The 18,225-nt window shown below is 43.5% G+C and overlaps 1 long non-coding RNA gene across 1 annotated transcript; it reads right to left on the bottom strand.

The window, feature by feature from the left end:
• Window positions 1–1,218: 1,218 nt before the first annotated feature.
• LOC124518533 (uncharacterized) lies at window positions 1,219–18,162 on the bottom strand. The gene is made up of 4 exons (XR_006963678.1): window positions 18,075–18,162; window positions 17,404–17,570; window positions 9,946–10,127; window positions 1,219–1,945 (listed from the first exon to the last, which is right to left on the bottom strand). It is a non-coding gene; the product is annotated as an uncharacterized LOC124518533 (long non-coding RNA).
• Window positions 18,163–18,225: the final 63 nt, after the last annotated feature.

Raw genomic sequence — 18,225 nt, 5'->3', positions numbered from 1 at the left:
GTCTCCCCCTCTCTCTCTGCCCCTCCCCTGCTCACACTCTGTCTTTCAAAGTTAAAAGAAAAAAAACCAGGGGCACCTGGGTGGCTCAGTCAGTTAAGCTTCTGACTTCGACTCAGGTCACGATCTCACGGTCCATGAGTTTGAGCCCGGCGACAGGCTCTGTGCTAATAGTTCAGAGCCTGTAGCTGCTTCAGATTCTGTGTCTCCCTCTCTCTTTCCCCCTCCCCTGCTCGCTCTCTCTTCCTCTCTCTCTCTCAAAAATAAAAACCAAATAAATAAAACATTAAAAAAACACCTTGTGCATCCAAAAATATATAAAAATAAGAAAATAAAACTTGTGTGTCCAAGACCACAATTAACAGAGTGTAAAAGCAGCCTACAGAATGCGTGAATATATCTGCAAGTCAAATCCGATAAGGGGTTATTAGGGGTTATTATCCAGATTATACAAAGAACTCCTACTATGCAATAATAAAAAAACCTAGGGCACTTGGGTGGCTCAGTCGGTTAAATGTCGCACTCTTGATTTAGGCTCAGGTCATGGAGCCTACTTTTTTTTTAGTTTATTTATTTATTTTGAGAGAGAGAGAGAGAGAGAGAGCACGTGAGTGTGAGCGGGGGAAGGGCAGAGAGAAAGGAAAGAGAGAATCCCAGGTAGGCTCCATGCTGTCAGCGTAGAGCCCAATGAGGGACTGGATCTCACAAACCGAACTGTGAGATCATGACCTGAGTTGAAACCAAGAGTTGGACACTTAACCGACTGAGCCACCCAGGCACCCCTGGAGCCTACTTAAAAACAAACAAACAAAAACCAAAAAAAATCTAGATAAAACATGGGTAAAGTAAAAATAGATGTAAAATATTTAGCAAGATATTAGCAAACAGAATTCAGCACTACATAAAAATTATTATACACCATGACTAAGCAGGGTTTATTCCAGGGATGCAAGGCTGGTTCAGAAAAGATAATCTATGTCATCCACCATAGTAACAGGCTAAAGATTACACACACACACACACACACACACACACACACAACTATTAGAGCTAATGAACAGCTAAGGTTCCTAGATACAAGATCCATATACAAAAACCAATTGCATTTCTATATACTTGCAAGGAATAATCTGAAAATAAAATTTAGAAAACAATCCACTTAACAGTGGCATCAAAAAGAATAAAATATTTAAAAATAAATTTAACAAATGAAGAAGACGACCTGCACACTGAAAACTACAAAATCTCATTGAGAGGAATTAAGATGTAAATAAATGGAAAGACATCATGTGTTATAAATTATAACAAGATGGTTAAGATGGCAATATTCTCCATCTTACATTTCCAACTGATCTCCAGAATCAGCATAATCCCTATCGAAATCTGTGCAGAAAACAGTTAACATAGCAGGCCCGGGAATGCTCTCACTGGAAAATCCTGCTTTCAAGGTTGGCCTTAGCTAGGATCTGGGAACTTGTGTTTGGGGAGGGTTCCCACCACCCCATCTGAAAAGAGTAGCTCAGTGTTCCTTAATTGTTCATGCAAACAGCATAGTTCACTGGCTTCCTCCTGGGAGTCTGGAATTTTGGTATGTGCTAGGCAGAAGGTACCTGCATGACGAGCCCCCTTAAGAACTTCTGGCACAGTCTCTAAATGAGCTTCTCTCACAGACAACATTTCACATAAGTCATAACTCATTACTGGGAAGTTACACCAAGTCAAGCCAGTCACAAAAGACCTCCTATTGTATGATTCCGTTTGTGTGAAATGTCCAGAAGAGGCAAATCCACAGAGACAGAACACCTACTATTTGCGAAGTCTATAATGTCGTGGTCAACTGGGCTCTGGAGTTGAGCAGTATGACTTGAACCTCACAATTGCTACTTGCTGGTACGTCAGTTTGATCAAGTTCCCCAATCTCTCCAAATCCACATGTCTTCACTGGAAACTGGAAAAAATAAAAGTATTCCCCAAGACTGGCATGAAGGTTAGATGACATAATGTATGAGAAGTGCCTAGTCCAGGGTCTAGCACATCATAAGCATCAATGGATGTTGGCTATTATTGGCTATTATTATAAAGCGTTAATGATCTCAACTCTTAGATCCCTCATAGAATTCGACAGTCTCAACCCTTCTCTCTCCACTGGGAAATTATGAAAACAGTTATGAGTTATAACAGCGGTTCTTAAAGTGTTCTCCCCAGACCACCAGCAATGGGGTGCATGGAAACTTCTCAGCAATGCAAATTCTTGACCCACTGAATCAGAAACTTGGGGAATAGGTCCTAGCAATCTGTGTTTCCACAGCCCTCTAGATAATTCTAATGCATGCTCAAGTTTGAAAAACAATAAATGATAGTACAGTGTTCAAAAGGGTGGGTTCTAGACCAGACCACAAGTATTCAGATATTGAACACTTGAATCTGCCACTGGCAAGCTGTGTGATGTTAGGTAAGTAAATCATGCCTCTACTCTGGGGCTTAGTTTTCCCATCTGTAATATGGGGATAAGGATAAAATCTAGTTTGTGGGGCTCCTGGGTGGCTCTGTCTGGGTGGCAGCCTGGAGCCTACTTTGGATTCTGTGTCTCCCTCTCTCTCTCTGTCCCTCCCATGCTCGTGCGTGCCCTCTCTCTCTTTCATAAATAAATAAATAAACAAACATTAAAAAAATCTAGTTCATAAGATTGTTGTGAAGTGCTTTAGAACAGTGACTGGCACATAGTAAGTGCTCAGTAGATGTCAGCTATTATCATAAGCTAGTTACCACTCAAATATGAAACATAAGAAATTTCCCAAGTTCATATAATTATTGGGGAACGAGATATGGAAAGTTGGATTAGTAACACACGTAGAACATGTTTACAACAAAGTTTTTTAAAGTCACAAGGATAGGGGTGCCTGGGTGGCTCAGTCAGTTAATCCTCTGACTCAACTTGGGCTCAGGTCATGAGCTCACAGTTTGTGAGTTTGAGCTCCACATCAGGCTCTGTGCTGACAGCATGGAGCCTGCTTAGGATTCTCTCTCTCTTTCTCTCTCTCTCTCTTTGCCTCTCCCTTGTTCTCTCTCTTTCTGTCTCTCAAATAAATAAACTTAAAAAAAGTCACAAGGATATATCATTATACAAAGTTTAAAAAAATTTTTTTTAAACATTTATTTATTTTTGAGACAGAGAGAGACAGAGCATGAACGGGGGAGGGTCAGAGAGAGAGGGAGACACAGAATCGGAAACAGGCTCCAGGCTCTGAGCTGTCAGCGCAGAGCCCAACGCGGGGCTCGAACTCACGGACCTCAAGATCATGACCTTAGCTGAAGTCGGCCGCTCAACCAACTGAGCCACCCAGGTGCCCCGTACAAAGTTTTTTTTTTTAATTTTTTTTTCAACGTTTTTTATTTATTTTTGGGACAGAGAGAGACAGAGCATGAACGGGGGAGGGGCAGAGAGAGAGGGAGACACAGAATCAGAAACAGGCTCCAGGCTCCGAGCCATCAGCCCAGAGCCCGACGCGGGGCTCGAACTCAGGGACCGTGAGATCGTGACCTGGCTGAAATCGGACGCTCAACCGACTGCGCCACCCAGGCGCCCCCAAAGTTTTAAAAAGAATTGAAGAAACACTCTTCCCCTGAGATTTAAGACAGTATATATAGGGGTGCCTGGGTGGCTCAGTTGGTTAAGCGTTCGACTTCAGCTTAGGTCATGATCTCACAGTTTATGAGTTCAAGCCCTGTGTAGGGCTCTGTGCTGACAGCTCAAAGCTTGGAGCCCTGACAGCTCAGAGTTTGGAGCCCGCTTTGGATTCTGTGTCTCCCTCTCTCTCTGTCTCTCCCTCTCCTTAAAAATAAATAAACATAAAAAAAAGTGTATATAGCTGCAGTAGCCCCCCACTACCCCCACTCCACCCTCTGTGTTTGAGTAGAAACCAAAGTGCAAAAGGGATCCTAGAGTAAAGTCATGCCTTGTGGTTAAACAAAGGAAAAAGTGACATGGAAAACAAAAGTTGTGGGTGGGTCACACTTAAAAAAACCAAAAATGTTTGCAGGCTAATGCCCACCAGCAGTTAAGTTCCATTAGCAAACATCTGGTGGTCCTATCTTGGTACGTTAAGCAGACTTAAGTCTTACGCTCCTGTGAATACCTATGGCACCATTTATTTCCTGGGTGGTACATCAGTATGGCTTTCTTCACGTTCTTTAAATTATTTCCAGGTCTTCTTACCCATAAATCATGCATGGAAACAGCAAAGATTTTGGAGACTTCCCAGTTTGGCTTAAATGCCTGCAATCCCGGGTCAGTGACTTCATCTCTAGGAGTTGAAGGGCTTTAGAAAAGAATCTGGTTGCAGGAAGGGCAGTGCCCAGGGCACTAGTTTTGAATCTGTTTGCACAAGAGCATACTTTTTTTTTTTTAACTTAGGTGAAATGTTTATTTAGGGTGCCGAGTGGGTAGGGAAGCATTAAAGGAAATTTTGGCAGAAGGGAATCAAATTCTCCTCCCCACTCTCCAGCCCAGCTCTTGATCCACCCTGGAATGTAAAAATCTGTTCCTCAAATAGTCGTTGAGAGAAACGAATGATCCCGGCCCAGTGCTGGCAGATCTGCGTAAGATGCTATCCGTGTGCACAAATGTCAACTAGGGTGGTCCACGCTGCCCTCCAGGTCTTCTGCTGGCTTTGTAGAATATTGTGTTATTAATTTCTAATCACCCTTGAACCTGTTGACCCTTGAACAACATGAGGAGTAGGGGCTCCGACCCCACGCGCAGTCAGAAATCCACATATAACTTTTGATTCTCCCAAAACTTAACTACTAATAGCCTATTGTTGGCTGGAAGCCTTGCCAATAATGTAGTCAATCAACACATATTTTGTATGTTATGCGTATCATATACTGTATTCTCACAATAAAGTAAGCTAGAGAAAATAAAGGTTATTGAAGAACATAAGGAAATTATATTTATAGGATTGTACTTATCAGAACAACCCACGTGGACCCGCATAGTTTTTTTTTTTAAGATTTTCTTTTTAAGTAATCTCTACACACAATGTGGGGCTCGAACTCACAACCCCGAGACCAAGAGTCACACGCTCCACCGCTCCACTGACTGAACCAGCCAAGTTTAAAACTATGTCATTCAAGAGTCGGCTGTCGCTAGACATGGCAGTCACAGAGATGCCTTTCAGATGACGCTTCAAGAGGCCAAGAAGCACATGAAAAGATAGCCAACATCGCTAATTGGAGAAATGCCAGTCAAGCCGCCCAGCCATTAGGATTCTTCAAACAAAAACAAAACCCAGAAACTAAGAAGCCTTGCAGAGGATGCGGACAATCGGAACCCTCGTGCTTTGCTGGTAGGAATGTAAAAGGGTGCAGCTCATGTGAAAAACAGTATGGTGTTGCTCAACAAATTAAAAATACTGGGGCGCCTGGGTGGCTTAGTCGGTTAAGCGTTCGACTTTGGCTCAGGTAATGATCTCGTGGTTTGTGGGTTCAAGCCCCGCGTCAAGCTCTGTGCTGACAGCTCGGGGCCTGGAGCCTGCTTCGTATTCTGTGTCTCCCTCTCTCTCTTCCCCTCCCCTGCTCATACTCTGTTTCTCTCTGTCTCAAAAATAAATAAAACATTAAAAAAAAATACAATAGCCACATGATCCCACAATTCCACTTTCGGGCATATAGCCGAAAGAAAGCAGGATCTGGAAGAGATCTTTGTATACCCATGTTCATAGCAGCATTATTTACTCTAGCCAAAAGGTGGAAGCAACCCAAATGTTCATCCACAGATGAATGGATAAGCAGAATGTAGCCTAGCCCTACGGCGGAATGAATTTCTGACAGTTGCTACAACATGCATGAATCTGAGAACGTGATGCTGAGCGAAAGAAGCCAATCATAAAAAGGCAAGTGCTCAGGGCGCCCGGGTGGCTCAGTCGGTTGAGCGTCTGACTTCGGCCCAGGTCATGATCTCACAGTTCGTGAGTTCGAGCCCTGCCTTGGGTTCTGTTCTGACAGCTCAGAGCCTGCTTCAGATTCTGTGTCTCCCTCTCTCTCTGCCTCATCCCCACTCATGCTCTGTCTCTCTCTGTCTTAAAAATAAGTAAAACATTAAAAAGAAAAAGGCAAGCGTCCTATGGTTCTGCTTACACGAGGTGCCTGGAATAGTGAAATCCATAGAGGCAGAAAGCAGAACAGTGGTTACCTGGAGCAGGGGGCTGGGCTGGGGGAGTTTTTATTTAATGGAGACAGAGTTTTAATTTTGCAAGATAAAAAAAAAAGTTCTGGTGGTTGGTTGCACAACAATGTAAATACACTTAACACTATGGAGCTGTATGCTTAGAAATTAAATGGCAATCAGAATTTAAATGGTAAACTTTATGTTTCCTCTGACCACAATTAACAATTAAAAAAAAAAAAAAAAAAAAAGGAACGCACTGGCCGGTCAGTGCGAGGGTTGTGGTTCGCTGACTGCCTCTAGCTTCAGCACCTTTGGACTCCGCACAGCATTCTTGCCAGGGCACACTTCCCAGGGGCTCTCAGCTGATGACTGAGCTCAGCAGGGAGACGAGGACCACACCATTTGTGTCCCCCACGGGACAGCTCTAAGGGGCAACCTGCTCTGGGTCCTCCCCCGCTCCGTGGTCAAGTGCACGCTGTAGTCTGAGGCCCTCACTTCCTGTTTCTTTCCTTTCCTTTCTAACATGTCAAATCTGCATCCTGGTCTGAAGGCGAGTTTCTCTGCCCAGCGTTGCTTCCTCCTTCTCTGTGACTCACAGGTGTATCTCCACTAACCCTCTTTGCGCTCCTAAGTTGGTCTGACCCTTTGCTCACCAGAGGACCTAACTAACACAAGACACGTGTAAATATATGCTCACTGTGAAAAATTGTAAATGTTCCTTGAGTAGATATAAGAGGTGAGAGATCCTCCCCCTGCAGTCCCGCCATTACCCCAGAAACAGCTAATGCTGGCAGCTTGATGTAACCTGCCTACACCCGCACTCATCTAGTAGCCACCAGCATGCGAGCTCTTGAAATGTGGCTAGTCCTAACCAAATTATAAGTGCACACTGGAATTCAAAAATGAGAATATAAGCTGTCTCTCTAATGATACTTCTACTGATTACCTGTTAAAATGATGTTTAGAATGTGTTGGGTTTATTCTATTTAGAATAAATGATTAAAATTAGCTTCACTGGTTTCTTTTTACTTTTTTTTTTTTCAACATTTATTTATTTTTGGGACAGAGAGAGACAGAGCATGAACGGGCGAGGGGCAGAGACAGAGGGAGACACAGAATCGGAAACAGGCTCCAGGCTCTGAGCCATCAGCCCAGAGCCCGAACTCTGGGGCTCGAACTCACGGACCGCGAGATCGTGACCTGGCTGAAGTCGGATGCTCAACCGACTGCGCTACCCAGGCGCCCCTCTTTTTACTTTTTTAATGTGGTTACTATAAAACTTAAGATGACACGTGTGGCTGACATCCTCTTTTTATGGAACATCACTGCTCTAGATCAGTGTGGTCTGACAGAACTTTCTACGGTGATGGAAATATTCTGTATCCACACTGTCGGATATGCGAGCCACTAGCTGCCACATCTATGGAGCACTTGAAATGCGGCTGATCCGACTGGGAAACCAAGTTTTTAAATTTTAAAAATTGGAATGAATTAAGTTGACCTTTATACAGCCAGCCGCAAAGGGCCAGAGGCCACCATGCTGGCAGCCACGGTGCCTCCTGGATGTTCACGTATGTACACACTTCCACGCACATATTTACATTTGATCGAGGTATAAACATGTTACACCTTCTATGGTAAGGTGCACAGATCTCTGTTGTACACCTTGATGGATTTTCATAAACGTGTAACTCTATAACCACCATCAAGATAAAGATATAAAACATTCCCAGCACTCCAGGAGACTCCCTCATGCCCTATCCCAATCAGTAATAACTTCCCCCGTAAGAAAGCTCTATTTTGACCCTTATCATTGTCACAGGTCAATGCTGCTTGTCCTAGAATTTCCCATAAATTAAAATGTGTAGACTGTACTCTTTGAGTCCGGTTTCTTTGCTCATCATCATATCTGAGAGATTCAACCACATTGTTAAATATGGTAGTAGGTTTCTTCTTTTTTCTTTCTAAACACACGCATATGTATTTTAAATTTTTTAATGTTTATTATTTTTGAGAGAGAGAGAGACAGTGTGCAAGCAGGGGAGGGGCAGAGTGAGAGGGAGACACAGAATCTGAAACAGCTCCAGGCTCTGAGCTGTCAGCACAGAGCTCGACGTGGGGCTCGAACTCATGAATCGTGAGATCATGACCTGAGCCGAAGTCGGACGCTTAACCGACTGAGCCACCCAGGTGCCCCTCCACACAGATGCATTTTATAAGCTTTTAATTTAAGAACAACTTCAGATTTGGGGCACCTGGGAGAACACTACTTTATCTGCTTTGGCCGCTGGGGAGCCTTTAGGTGGCTCCAGTGTCCCTGTGACATCATCATCATTGTTTTTTGTTTTGCTTTGTTTTTAGCCCTTCCTTACTTTCTGGCACTACAAGTTGCTCCAAGCTCACCTTGTGTATTTCTTGCCCCAGTGCTAGAACTGCCATTTCTCCAAGGAGCACTGGTTATTATTATTATTTTTTTAATGTTTATTTTTGAGAGAGTACAAACGGGGGAGGGGCACAGAGAGAGGGGGACAGAGGATCCGAAGCCAGCTCTGCGCTGACAGCAGAGAGCCTCATGCGGACTCAAACTCACGAACCATGAGATCATGACCTGTGCTGAAATCGGACGCTTAACTGACTGAGCCACCCGGGCGCCCTGGCACTGGTTACTTTTATTAGAGGATGATACCAGAAAACAAGATCTGGGTGCTAGGTTGTGCTGGTTGCTACTGAGGTGCACATGAATATTTAACAAAACTTTTCTTAACGTGGTAAACACATATGCATATTTACGATTTCAACTCTTCATAGGTGTGCAGTGCAGTGGCATTAGGTGCATTCACAATGTTGTGGAGCCATCACCCTCCTTTTCCAGAACTTGTTCATCCTCCTGAACTAAACCTCTGCATCCATGAAACACTAACATTACACCCCCAACATTCTACTTTCTGTCTCTGTGAACTTGACTATTCTAGGTCCCTCATGTAAATAAATGGAATCATACAATATTTGTTCTTTTGGGCCAGCTTATTTCACTTAGCACAACGTCTCCTAGGTTAATCCACATTATTGCAATGATCAGAATTTCCTTCCTTTTTTTTAATTTTTATTTTTTTAATTTTAAGTAGGCTTCATGCCCAGCATGGAACCCAATGTGGGGCTTGAACTCGCAATCCTGAGATCAAGACATGAGCTGAAATCAAGAGTCAGACACTTAACCAACTGAGCAACCCAGGTGCCCCATCAATACTTTTTTAAGAGAGAGAGCACACACAAGTTGGGGAGGCGCAGAGAGAGGGAGAGAGAGCATCTCAAGCAGGCTCCACCCTGTCAGAGCAGAGCCCGATGTGGGGCTCAATCCCACAACTTTGGGATCATGACCTGAGCCGAAATCAAGAGTTGGTTGCTCAACCGACTGAGTCACCCAGGTGCTCCATACGTTTTAATTAATAATATATTTTTAGAAAACATACTACGAAGAAAGCTGTAGATATTTAGAAACTATGTTCACCTACCAAATAAAGATTCAATAAAGGGGCACGCCGGATGGCTCAGTCAGTTAAGCATTCAACTCTTGATTTCAGCTCAGGTCATGATCTCATGGTTCATGGGATCGAGCCCCAGGTCAGGTTCCTCTCTCACTCCTTGGGATTCTCTCTCTCCCTCTCTCTTTGCCCCATCCCAGCTCACACACTCTCTGCTTCTCAAAATAAATACATAAAAACTTAAATTTAATGAAGACTAGATAACAGTAATACCGTTCTTAGTAGAGATAAACTTACCTTCTAAGGATAAGATTACATTGAAGATACCAGTTGCAGAAATCATCCACTTGTAAGGATTAATCAGAAAATGAGTGGCTTAAGAAAACCACCAGACACCCACCATCAAATTTAAGCACAACTGTATCGAAGAATTTCAAGGTGTAACACAATCAAGTTGTAATCTACTGGAATATAAGCACCTATGAAAAAAGAAACATACCATAATCAGAATGCATACATCTGTTCTACAAATATTTATTGACCACCTGGTTCTCTCTTCCCTCCTACACCCAAGTTTTAAATCTGGGCTTCTTAACCATGACTCTAACGGGCAGGAGTCTTTTAGTATGCTTCAAGAATCATTTGGGGACTTGCAAAAGATGCAAATTTCCAGAGATTCTGAGCTCTCAGATCCCAGCGGGGCCCAGAAAATGGCATTTTAACAAGTTCCCACATGATTCTAAAGTCAAAGGCCCCAAGCTCAATTTAAAAAGCTATTTTGCTTGAGTCGAAAGTGAATTTATTAAATTTAGGGGTTGGGAAAATGTACAAAATTTCATGTTGTTAAAGAAAAATTTTAGGAGTGAGCCTATGAGCAAGGACAAATCTTTATTTAGGTTTGCAAACCCAGAAGGACAATCCAAATCAGTTGGTGTGCCTGTCCAAAGAGGACAAGGAGAGGTGGTATTTTTAAGGCTTATTTTATTTTTAAGGCTTAAAACTACAGCGAGGGAGAAATTTCAGTTGGTATGGGTCACTCAGCGACTGGCTGACTGATTTTGCTCAGTATTGTGAGACAAGTGGAACTTTCCAGGTGTCTAAACACCAAGACATTCATCATGATTCCAGGAAGTGGCTGCTCTCTGGAAAACTCCATAAAATGGTGGCTGTTGCAAGATGGAGTCAGGGTTGTCAACCCTTCCCTGGCCCCTTCTCTTCTTCATTTCCCATTGATCAGTTATGGTGGGGGAAATTCATTACAGTGGAGTCCTTCCTTGCCCAAGTCCTTCCTTCCTCTGCTCATACTCTTGTCTCTCTCTCAAAATAAATATTTATTAAAAAATTTTTTTTAATATTTTTGAGAGAGAGAGAGAGAGAGAGAGAGAGAGAGCGAGCATGCAAGCAGGGGAGGGACAAAGAGAGGAAGATGCAGAATTAAAAGCAGGTTCCAGGCTCCGGGCTGTCAGCATAGAGCCCGACACGGGGCTTGAACGCATGAACCCATGAGATCATGACCTGAGCCGAAGTGAACGCCACCCAGGTGCTCCAAATAATATAAATAAATATTAAAAAAAAAAAAGAGTTGCATGCTCTTCTGACTGGGTCAGCCAGGCACCTGCCTTTTTATCTTTAAAAAACAAGGGGCGCCTGGGTGGCGCAGTCAGTTAAGCGTCCGACTTCAGCCAGGTCACGATCTCGCGGTCTGTGAGTTCGAGCCCCGTGTCGGGCTCTGGGCTGATGGCTCGGAGCCTGGAGCCTGCTTCCGATTCTGTGTCTCCCTCTCTCTCTGCCCCTCCCCCGTTCATGCTCGGTCTCTCTCTGTCCCAAAAATAAATAAAAACGTTGAAAAAAATAAAAAACAGTTGTAGTTTGATAAGATTATAGCAATCAGCTAATGCAAAGATGAGATTTACATCTGTAGAGACCACACTAGGTCCCAGGTGGACATATCTTACAGAGGAAGTGAAATTAGGGATAGGAATAATGTCAAAACAGGGAAAGGAGGTTGAAGCCAATGGAGTTAGGATGCCTCTGGGGTGGAGGAGCGATGGTTAGAGGCACTGCACATGATCCTAATCTATGGGGCATTTTTACTGAACGAAGAAGAGTTAAAAGGGAGCATTTAGTATTTGGTTGGGATGTCTGCTGAGTGGGTTATGCTGACACGCAACAATTCTTCAGCGGGGGTGGGGGGGAATCCCCCGGGCTATGGTTGGGACAGCTTAATAATGGAGTTAGTATTCCAATCAGAGGCGGTTCTCTGTTTGATGGAACTTAGTAGTAACAATATTGTTAACTGGTTTTTCATCTTGAATTTGTATAGGAGTTGAGAACAAAGGGTAGAGACTATAGGGTGTCAAGTCTTATTATTATTTTTAAAATTATTTTTTTAAGTAATCCCTATTCCCAACGTGAGGTCTGAATTCACAACCCCAAGATCAAGAGTCGCATACTGTACCGACTGAGCCAGCCAGGTGCCCCAGTGTCAAGTCTTATTAAAACCTAAGAGTTAATAAGGAAGTCTTCAGTTAAGAACTCGAACCAATGGAGCAGGCAGAAGTCATGAATGACTTCAGGCCTATCTTGGGTGGTGGATGGTGGAAACAAGACAAAAGGAAAAAAATGAGAATTCAAGTAAAAGGAGGGTTCTGGCTTGATCCTAAATTTTGGGTATCAGCTTTTGGGATCAGACATTGTCTCCTTCAGTTCTGGGTTTCTGAAAGTTGTTTTCAGAATCTGGAGCCCTTTTTAAATGAGAAACATGAATCTATACATGAGTCAGCCCCTTGTAGCTTTGCTGCACACAAGGCGGTTAACAATACCCGATAAAGTCCTTTCCATTTCAGCCGTAAAGAATCTCTAAGTTGATGTGTCCTCCAATATGTTAGATCTCCAGGCTTAAGGTTGTGAGTATTTTGTCTCTCAGGAGCACTCTTTAAAATGAATCTTGAACAAATTTGGCCTTCCATATATATTCTGTACTGAAGAATTTCTCCTTATAACAAAGTAGAGGGCAAGGGATCCTCAACTATGTTCATAGGGCACTCGGCGATGATTTTGAATGGAGACAAGTGAGCCCTTCCATTAGGGGTAGATCTTAGATTTAAAAGGACAAGAGGCAAAGCTGTGGGCTGCGGTAGACCAAAGGCAGAGGTTGGTTTGGCCGACTGAGTTTTGATTATGCCATTAGAGTGTTCAACTAATCCTGTGAATATCGAGGATGGTAGGTGCAATGAAAATGTTGAGAGATGGCCAGATTTTGCAGACCTCTCAGATAGTATGACCAGAAAAAAATGTGTTCCTCAATCACCGTGTAGCTGTCAAGGAATGCCCCAATCGGGAATGATTTTTTTCTAATAGGTTTCTGGCCACTGCTTTTGCTGTTGCTTGAGTGCAAGGAAATGCCTTGGTCTGGTGAGAAACACACAGATCATTACCATTGAGGAAGCTGGATGAAATCAATTTGCCAGATGTCAAAAGGCCCACTGGGAAGAGGAACTTGACCTAATGCAGTGTGATATGGTTTCCCAAGATTGTGCAAGGGGCTAAATTGTACATTTTGAAATATTTGTTGGGCAATAGTTGGAGATGGCTTCCAACAGTATTGTGCCCATAGGACCATTTTATTTGTGCCCCATATGTCATACAGATGGACATTTGTGAATCAGAAGTTAAGTGTCACATCTTTGGTGGCCGGGTCAGCATAATGATTGACCTTGGCTTCAGGGGTATCTTGTTTGAAACGGGCTTGAACTTTTAATAGATAAGCTGGAGAGAACTTTTAATAGATAAGCTGGAGGAAAGGAGAATGGTGTCAAGTAGTTTTAATATGTAAGTTTTTAAAAACATTTTTATTTTATTTTTAAGCTTTATTTAATTTGAGAGAGAGAGGAGAGCACACACAAGCAAATGAGGGAGGAGCAGAGAGAAGGAGAGAGAGAATCCCAAAATCTGTATTTGGGAATTTCATGAAGGTCTAATCAAGGGGTAAGTAATGAGTCAGTTACAAGGATGCCGTCACAGGATGTGTTCAGTTGAGTTTTGGAGGGGTAAGGGACATAAGGTAGAAGGACTGAGAGGGGGACAATGAGAGACTAAAACGTTCGGAGAGCAAAGAAACCAGAGTTCCAATTTTCTAAGTCAACTGGCAGACAGGTGTGTGTGGTGGGAGTCTAACAGAGTTCTAACTGTATGTAGGCCTAATACCTATGGGGGAGAATCTAGTGTTCGTTTTTTGGTGGCAGTAATGAGTATAGAGTATACTCATATAATGAGTATACAGGTGGGTTGTCAGGGCACGGAGGCAGGGAGGTGAACCTTTGGCCACAGGGTCTAATTGAAGACTGCCATACCCTTGGGGGCATTGTAGGCCTCCATGCCTTTGGGAAAGGATGTTCAAATGGACAAAAACAAAGAAAGGCAGTTGGTAACTAGGGTGTCCTGGAGCTGCAGAAGAGGTGAGGTTTTTTTTGTTTGGTTGGTTTTAAATTTATTTATTTATTTTTGAGAGAGAGAGAGAGAGAGAGAGAGGCAGAGAGAATCCCAAGCAGGCTCTGCACTGACAGTGCAGAGCCAATGTGGGACTTGAACCCACGAACAGTGAGATCATGACCTGAGCCAAAGTCAGACGCTTAACCGACTGAGCCACCTAGGCACCCCTGTTTTTTAAAGATATAAAGGCAGGCACCTCGCTGACTCAATTGGAAGAGCATGCAACTCTTTTTTTTTCTTTTTTCTTTTTTTAATATTTATTTATTTCGAGAGAGAGACAGAGTACGAGCAGGGGAGGGGCAGAGAGAGAGGAAACACAGAATCCAAAGCAGGCTCGAGGCTTGGAGCTGTCAGCAGAGCCCGATGCAGGGCTTAAACTCACAGACTGCGAGATCATGACCTGAGCCACCGAGGTGCCCCAAGAGCATGCAATTCTTGATCTCAAGTAGAGTTTGAGCCCCACGTTGGGTATAAAGATTATTTAAATAAACAAATAAACTTAAAAAAAAATAACATGGGATCAGGTTTGGAGTGGTAGTAGTATGGAAGGCTTAGTGTAAGGGTTGAGCTATGAGGAAATATTTGGGAATCCAAGGGCGACAGTATCTAGCAAGACCCAGGAAACCGTGTAATTGTCTTTTAGTCTTGGGGTTGAGGGAACTGGGTGAAGGTAGTAATTCTGTCTGGTTCTATTTTTAGCCCATCTGGCAGAAAGGTGGCCTAGGAATTGAGGCAGAACAGAATTGTCATTTATCTTTAGATACTTTGTGTCCTTTGTTGGCTAATTGCTTCAGAAGGCATTTAGTGTCAGTGCCACAGGCCTTTAAGGTAGGAGAACATAATAATAAATCATCTATATATTGCAAAGTGTAGATATCCCAGGGAAATCAAGATCTTGTAGGTCAGCATGGAAGATTTGAGAGAAACAGGTAGGGCTTTCAGTATATCCCTAGGGTAGTATTCTCCAAATGTGTTGGTGATTGTTCCACGTAAAAGTAGAAAGATACTGACTTTGGGGGTCGACAGGGATGCTGAAAAAGGCACTGCGTAAGGCAACAACAGAAAAAGCAGTGGTTACAGCTGGTATATTAGAAAGGAGGGTGTGGGAGTCAGGAGCAACAGAGTGACAGGGTATGACAGTACTGGTAATTGCCCTGAGGTCTTGAACAAGATAGTTTCCTCTATTACGGAGCTCTTTAACTGGAAAAATGGGGATAATACAAGGACTAGTAATGGGGATGATCAATCCTTTGTTGATAACAGGAGTTATTCTTATAATGGCCATAAGTACTGCTTAATATTGGGTGAGGCCTTTATTAAAAAAAAATTTTTTTTAACGTTTATTTAGTTTTGAGACAGAGAGAGATAGAGCATGAACGGGAGAGGGTCAGAGAGAGAGGGAGACACAGAATCTGAAACAGGCTTCCAGGCTCTGAGCGGTCAGCATAGAGCCCGACGCGGGGCTCGAACCCACGGACTGCGAGATCATGCCCTGAGCTGAAGTCGGACACTTAACCGACTGAGCCACCCAGGCGCCCCTGGGTGAGGCCTTTAATGATCAATTTGAATAGTTATTGGGGAACCAAGGTTATGTGTCATATATCGGTGGAAGAGGTGGCCCACAATTGATCAGGGAGTGCATTTAGGAATGGGGGGCAGTGGACTGACTGGAGGACAGTCCTGAACAGATCAGTAGAATTAGGAATTCTGAAGCTTGAGAAGGCAGATCTAATAGCATTTCATTTTTTTGGTCAAAGGAAATATGGGCCCAGTGAGCCTGCAAAAAATTTCTTCCTAAGAAAAGTGTTTGGGAAAGGGGGGTGGTGCACCTCGCTGGTTCAGCCTATAGAGCATGTGACTCTTGATCTCAGGGTCCGGAGTTCAAGCCCCAAGTTGGACATGGAGCCAACTTGAAAAAAAAAAAAAGTGCTGGGGATGAGGGCACCCATAAAAAAGAATGGTTGCCTTGTTAAGTGCCAAGAATAAATCTAGGGGTTGAGATAATGGGATAGTTGGTGGCTAATTAAGCACCCTGATCATGGTCAGATGCTTTCGTATTCTTGAGGCAGGGGACTGGAAAATAAATTGCGGCTGAGGACTGAATAAGGTGCCCTAATGTCTATAAGAATAAAACCATCTTCGTTCTGAATTGTTATAGGTGTTTGCTAAGAGAAAGGGGAAAATCCCCTTTTTGTCCTCAAATCTGATAAAGGAATGGTTTTTGAGATTTTTGTTCTTTTGGAACCACCGTTTATATTTCAAGTATTCCTTTTTGGAAGGTTCAGGATTTATTTATTTATTTTGTACTGCCTTCTAATTTATTTTGAGGTCCCCACATATGGGGAATCATTTTGACTAAATTTGCAACTATATCAGTAGTTTTTTCTAGGGCCTCATTATGAGGAAATTTTAAATCCTGTAGGGGGTCTTCCCATCCAGCCTTATTTACCCATTCTTGGGCCTATATTGGTCCAACAAGCATGCGCACTAGTTGGTAAAGGTCAGAAGGGCCTGGATTATAGGCACTGATAGTCCAAATTAGTTGTCGGGTAAACTCTTTGGGATTTTCTTTAGGGTTAGGAAAGTCTTGCAAGATTTAGAAGTTCTGTTTAGGACCAGAGGGTCAGAGGACCAGATTACTGGGATTAGGGCTAGTGCGTTTGACTTTGAAAGGGGCTATGATGTTAATTTTGGGAGTGTGGATGGTGGCAAGGCTGGGGAGGGAGAAACTTCAAAGAATAAGAAGGTTGGAAAGACCTGCATACACTGGAGGAAATGGAAGGCGTGCAGTGGGGGGGAGGGAATTGGATGGAAGAGGAGTGGGTCATTTTTGATTCAGTATTGAGTTGTTCTAATCCTTTTCATCTTTCTTTGGTTATTGAAGTTTTTTTTTTCCTTTTGCAGAGGCCAGAGCAGAGTCTGTTCTTTTGGAGGCTACTTCCAAAAGTACCAATTGAAATAGGTTTCCACTGATTTGGGGAAGTATGATAGTTTCACCTTTCCAATTGTGCTCTTAAATACACCAATTTAGGGATACCAAAGGTGCGCCCAACGGGACCAGGGAGGTTTTAAATGATCCTTAGTGATTTGAGCCCAGGTTGAGGAAACTTACAGCTCCCTGGGCCCCAGATGGCTGGTGAGTAAGAGCTCTTTCTGAGAGATTGGTACCCATTCTGCGTTGGAAGAATCCTTCCCTGAATTGCTAGCAGAAAAGTCTCCTGAATTCTACCAAGGTGGGTGGTCGGGGATGTGAGAGGACCATACCTGTCATCCCCCACTCCCAGCCCGGGATTATAGGAGCCGCCGGAAGAGAAGCAACCCCGGGCTGCGGTGCTCGCTTCTGCAGGTCCAGAAATCCGCAGGAGGTGTCTAGGTCGCTTCATATCCCAAACTCGGCTCCAAACTGTTAAGCAAAAACCTCAGGAGCGAGCCTATAAACGAGTGAAAAGGAGTCAAAGCTTTCTTTGGGTTTGCAAACTGGGAAGGGCAGTCCAAGTTAGCTGGTGTGCCCGTCCGCAGAGTTGTTTTTAAAGCTTAAAGCCCCAACGAGGGAGAAATTTCAGTTGGAAATTCAGTTGGTTGCCGAGTAATCGGTTGACCTCTTTTGCCTCACTATTATGAGATGGGGGAACTTCCCGGGTGTTCAAACCTCAGGATGTTTATCATGATTTCAAGAGGTGGCGGCTCGTCGGGGAACCCCACAAAATGGTGGCCGCCGCAAGATGGAGTCAGGGTTGTCAACCCTTCCCTGAACCCTTTTCTCCTTTGGTGTGAACCAGCACACGCATCCTTTGAAGACGCTACTACACCACCCGATTTCCAAACTGCGTCTGAGAACTGACACTCTCGCTGCGCTGCCAGATCCCTTCGCTGCGGAGGGCGATTCGGCCACTCCCAGACCACTAACTGCACTTTCGGTACTCGTTCAACTTAACTGTTCCATTTAGCAGTTTCTGTCTTCGTGCAAAAAGACAGAAAAATGGAAAATTCATTCTCTTCGGGGATGCTGTACCGTCGACGCTCAACGCACGTGGATTAAATTTCTTAAAACAAAAGCAAAAACGGAAAAGGAAAAAAAAAAAAAAA

This window comes from Lynx rufus, unplaced genomic scaffold (genome assembly GCF_022079265.1).
Source record: "Lynx rufus isolate CCGP_SWC_20201006 ecotype Redwood Valley unplaced genomic scaffold, mLynRuf1.p SCAF_24, whole genome shotgun sequence".
NCBI lineage: Eukaryota > Metazoa > Chordata > Mammalia > Carnivora > Felidae > Lynx > Lynx rufus.
The sequence above is the reverse complement of the archived record's forward strand: the minus strand, read 5'-3'. Positions and strand labels throughout refer to the sequence as shown.